A 6132-nucleotide genomic window follows, 5' to 3' on the forward strand; every position below is an offset into this window, starting at 1 on the left:
AAGCCAAAGAAAGAGGAAGCCAACATGGTTCACTAAATAAACTGAAACTGAGCAAGTAACTCAATGGCACTAGTGGATTAAGTTTCACTCACTCTGTGAATTTCTCTTCCAGTATCCCCACACTTTGTAACACGATTAGTTTTGAAAAGCTATGCAAAAAAACAAAGTACTGTATAATATATGTGCTAATCTAATTCACAGCCAAGATAAACTATTCTGTAGTAAATGTTATGCAGTCAGCTGGGACATTGCAGGATTTTACAAGCTACAACAAAATAAATGACCAAATAATCTACTTCTGTAATGATGGATGAAAGCTAAATATTAGCCAGGGCCCCAGGAGAACTCTCCAACACTTCTCTGATTAATGCACAAGAGGTTTTAGTTTAATATCTCATTTGAAAGTCAATATTTTCCATTGAGTTGCATTTAAGTGGCAGACCAGATTAGCTGATAAAATCTCTGGAATAGGATCTGGACTCGACTTCTGCCTCTGAATTGAGAATGTCACCATTGAACAAAGACTGACAACTACAGTATTATGTATTTAATACTGTATAAATATGCCTCAATCAACACTACAATGATATTTGGTTTTTAAATGTGCATTTAAATTAATTGGGCATTGAGCCAAGTTGGTTGAATTTCTTGCTTGAATTTTTCTACGCTGTGATACATATTGTCAACATGATTTCCCTGTGAAAATAGACTTCAGAACATCTTGTCTGGAGAGGATATCCTAAACACTCGTTCATGCTAATGTTTATTGTCATTCTAAATCCTTGCTTGACTCTATTAAATGTCTCACTGATTATGGAACTGTTGCATACAGATTGGTATAGCTGGTAGAGTTGCTGCCGCACAACACTAGGTATGTGGGTTCAGTTCTGACATTCTGCATGGAGTTTCAGCTCTTGGCTGGTGACTGCATGAGTTTTCTCAGAGTTCTCTGGTATCCCTCCCATATTCCAAAAATCACAGAGTTTGGTGGGTTAAATATCTTCTGTTAATTACTCCTAGTCAGTAGGTGAGTGTGGAGTTGACGAGAATGTGGGGGAGAATAGAAATGGCATCAATATACTGTAGGATCAGCGCAAATGGGTGGTTGATAGTCGATGTGGATTTGGTTTTCATTCTGAATGGCTGGTTTCCATGCTGTTATCTCACTATGACTCTCTACAATATTTTCCAAGATACAGTGGATTCTGGTTAACTGGGCAATCGGTTAATCAGGGCAGCTGCTTATTTAGGACAACCTTTAAAGAACAAAAATGAATCAAGAAAATTGCTGGGATTTCCTTCATTTATTTGGGGCACTTATGCCGCTTAATTGGGACAGGAGACTGTTGCTGAACAGTTTCTAACTAGTGTCAGTCACGGGCACTTGTGTGTCCATTTGACACTACACCATGCTTGAAGTGAACAGTTTTTAAATAGCGTCAGTTGCTTGAGTTTGTGTTCAAAAAGCAGTGATTTTTGTCACTGATACAGTAGTTGGTGAGAAATAAGCAGCAAGACAATTCAGAAGTGTTCTGGTTACTGCGGTTTCAAGCATTTAGGGTTGGAAATGCTAGAAACGGCCGGGAGTGAAAATGAAATGATTTCACTACTTCAGCAAGTGAGGAACTATGAAGAATTTGAAGGTATTGATGGCCTCTGTGCATTAATGACATAACTGTCTGCAGTAATGCCTTTTTATAAGATTCATAATGTCCAAAAACAAAAGATATTTGAGGTCAATGACTGGCCTTTTATACAAATAGCATTTAAATAAATATTTATCAAATTCATAGGTTTAAGTTTTTTGCTCAGAGAGTGGTGAGTGCGTGGAATGGGCTGCCAGCAACAGTGGTGGAGGTGGATACGATAGGGTCTTTTAAGAGACTTTCGGATAGGTACATGGAGCTTAGAAAAATAGAAGGTTATAGGTAAGCCTAGTAATTTATAAGGTAGGGACATGTTCGGGACAACTCTGTGGGCCGAAGGGCCTGTATTGTGCTGTAGGGTTTCTATGTTTCTATGTTTCTTTCTTTTTCCAATATTTTTATTAAATTTCATATACACAAATACAGAATTCATAAGGATACTTATTATAAATCAAAATAAGGTAGCACAAAATGCACTATATGTAAAACACACTGATACAATCATGGTATCCCATATTCACGATCAATCAAATAAAATAAATTGAATTATGAAATACAATAATATGGTTAAATATATTATAAAAAAAATCTACACCCACTACCAAGACAAAGCTGTTGGTAAAAAAAAACAAAAGAAAAAAAGAGTACTTTACCGTATAGTGTTTTATAATAGCCCAGATCTATATTTTAATAACAATAACACTTCAAAGATTTTCAAAATAGTTCCGAAAGGGTCCCCATAACGTTTGAAAATCTTGATCAGAATCAGAAATCGAACAATGAATCTTCTCTAAATTTAAACATGACATAACATCAGATAACCATTGAGCATGTATGGGGGGGCATAGTAAAGGCATCCGTTAGTCTTGTGAGACTATGGATCTGCGCCTGGAAAGTCTTCACTCTCCAGGGCGCAGGCCTGGGCAAGGTTGTATGGAAGACCAGCAGTTGCCTATGCAGTTGCCCAGCAGTCTCCCCTCTCCACGACACCAATGTTGTCCAAGGGAAGGGCATTAGGACCCATACAGCTTGGCACCAGTGTCATCGCAGAGCAATGTGTGATTAAATGCCTTGCTCAAGGACACAACACGTTCCCTCAGCTGGGGCTCAAACTCACGACCTTCAGGTAGCTAGTCCAATGGGGGGGGGGGGGGAACGACAACCTCCTTCCATTTAAGCAAGATCACCCTCCTAGCCATAAGGGAAATAAAAGCTAGTACCAGCAAATGAGAAGGCTCCAAAATTATAGCTCTTTCCTCAACAATACCAAATAAGGCAGTCAAAGGATAAAATTAACTTTAAAAAGTACAGAAAAAGTTTGGAATACTTCTTTCCAATATTTTTCAAGGCTTGAACATGACCAAAACATATGAATTAATGAAGCCTCTCCATTATTACGTCTGTCACAATAAGGAACTATATCTGCAAAAAACGAGAGAGCTTGTCTTTAGACATATGAGCCCTATGTATCACTTTAAATTGTAGGAGGGGATGACGAGCACATAATGATGAAGAATTAATCAATTTGAAAATAGCCCTCCAGGTCTCATCAGATGATGAAGTCTGTAAATCCTATTTCCCAATCTTTTTAAATTTTGTTTAAAGGAATCATTCTCAGTCCCAAAACAGACGATAAATATAAGATATCGAGCCATTTTCAAAAGGTTTCAAATTAAAAATTACATCTATTATGTTCTTATCCAGGCTGGTAGGAAATATAAACAGTTTAGATCTTAAAAAACTCTCTAATCTGTAGATATCGAAAGAAGTGGGTATTTGATGTTTTATTTCACTGAGAGCTGCTCAAAAGAAGACAGACACCCTCCAACAAACAGATCCTGAAATCGTTTAATGCCTAATCTAACCCATTCTCTAAAAAACAGATCGGTCGTAGATGGTTTAAAAAAAATTAGAAAAAAAATTAGAAAAAATAGGACTAGAAAGAGAAAATCTCAATAAACCAAAATGTTTTCTAAACTGTAGCCAGATCCTCAAAGTGCCTTTAACCACCAAACTGTCAGTTAATTTATTTAAATATAAAGGAAGAGAGGATCCCAGAAGAGAAATAATAGAAAATTTTGTAACAGAGTTGGCTTCCAAAAAGATCCATATTGGACAATCCTCACAATTAATATAATATAACCAGAACGGGAGATTTTGTATGTTAATTGCCCAATAATATAACCTAAAATTGGGTAGAGCAAGGCCTGCATTCTTTTTAATTTTTTGAACGTGGGCTTTATTTAATCGGGGTTTTCTGTTCTTCTGTATATAGGAAGAAAGAATCAAATCTAAAGAATCAAAAGGCTGAGGAATAAAAACAGATATGGCTTGAAAAAGATATATAAATTTAGGTAAAATATTCATCTTAATAGAATTAATTCGACAAATCAGTGATAAAGAGAGAGGCGACCAATTAGAAAGTGTCCTTTTCACATAATTCATTAAGGTTAGAAAATTTTCTTTGAATAGATTTTTACAATTCTTAATGATTGTTACACCCAAATATGTAAATTGTTTTCTTACAATTTTAAAAGGAAGGTTAATGTCGGATGGTATCAAATTATTTAAAGGAAACAATTCACTCTTATGTAAATTCAATTTATATCCTGAAAACTGACTAAAATTAGTCAGTAAAAGAAATAGCGGGTAAAGAAGTTGTAACATTAGATATAAAAAGCAATAGGTCATCAGCATAAAGTGAAACTTTATGAATAGTACCTTTCCTTAAGATACCGGTGATATCTTTAGACTCTCGAAAGGCAATTACTAAAGGTTCTAATACTAAATCAAAAAGCAAAGGGCTCAACGGATATCCTTGTCTGGTTCCACATTGGAGTTTAATTGGTTTAGAATTCTGAAAGTTAGTAAGGACCCAAGCGGAGGGAGATAAGTAGAGTAATTTAATCCAAAGAATAAAATTGGGCCCAAAATTACATTTTTCTAAGGTTTTAAATAGGTAATTCCATTCAACTCTGTCAAAAGCCTTCTCCGCATCCAAAGAATTCACACATTCCAGTATTTCCTTGGATGGAGAATGCATAACATTTAACAATCACCGTATATTAAAATGGGAATATCGACTTTTAATAAATCCTGTCTGATCATCAGATATTATAGAAGGTATAATATTCTCAAGTCTACGGGCCAAAACTTTAGATAGGATCTTAGCATCAATGTTGAGTAAAGAGATTGGTCTATATGAAGAGCATTCAGTGGGATTCTTATTCTTTTTAAGAATAAGCAAAATGGAAGCTTCATAAAAAGACTGTGGCAACCTACCCACCTTGAAGGAATCAGTAAGGGTAGGACATAAATAAGGTAAAAGCAATGAAGAAAAAGCCTTATAAAATTCTCCAGAGAATCTGTCAGGTCCTGGAGATTTCCCAGAATGGAATGAATATATAGCCTCAGTGATTTCCTCCTGAGAAATAGGTTGATCCAACTGCTTTTGATTATCATCCGAAAGTCCAGGAATATTTAATTGGTCTAAAAAATTGTTCATTGCAGTATTATATTTAACAAAATCAGAACTATACAGTTTAGAATAAAATTCTATAAAAGTGTAATTTATTTCAAAATGGTTAGCTGTCAAATCACCATTGGTTTTGCGAATTTCTTTAATTTGCCGTTTAGCTATAAAGGTCTTCAATTGATTAGCCAATAGTTTACCAGTTTTTTCTCCACGTATATAGAATTGGCTTTCAATTGGATACGTTATAAGAAGATCATATTTAGTTTTAATTTCAGTATGTCTTTTGTATAGTTCAGGGTCTGGTGCCAAAGCATATTTCTGGTCTAATTGTTTTAATTAATTAACTGTCAGTTCTCTCTTTCTTAGCTTTTTTCTTAATATATGCAGTATAGCAGATAATTTGTCCTCTAATACAGGCCTTAAAAGCGACCCAAATGATAACACTAGAAGTCTCTTCCAACGTATTTTCTTCAAAAAAAAAGTAATTTGATTCTCCAGAAATTTTAGAAAGTCCTTATCAGATAACACATTTAAATTAAAACGTCAGGATCTGTTCATATGAGTGAAACCAGGAAGATTTAAAGATAGAAATACAAGAGGATTGTCGGATACAGCTATTTCTTTATATTTAATGGATCGAACTAATAGAATCATTTGACTATCGATAAAAAAATAATCAATCCTGGTATAGGAATGATAGACATGAGAGAAGAGTGAATACTCCCTTTCTGCCGGGTGAAAAAAAAACACCAGACATCAACAATATCACATTTCATTAGAAAGGATTGAATATATAAAGCTGATTTAGGAGAAGAACGATCTAATACTGGGTCTAGATAACAATTAAAATCTCCTCCCATCATTAAAGAATAAAGACTCAAATCTGGCAGGGATGAAAAGAAACGCTCAAAAAATTTTGGGTCATCCACATTGTATACATTAGCAAATACAATTAATTTATTATCTAGCTTCCCTGATACTATGACAAATCGCCCATTAGGGTCAGAGACA

Source organism: Mobula hypostoma, chromosome 8 (assembly GCF_963921235.1).
Source record: "Mobula hypostoma chromosome 8, sMobHyp1.1, whole genome shotgun sequence".
In the NCBI taxonomy this organism is placed as follows: domain Eukaryota; kingdom Metazoa; phylum Chordata; class Chondrichthyes; order Myliobatiformes; family Myliobatidae; genus Mobula; species Mobula hypostoma.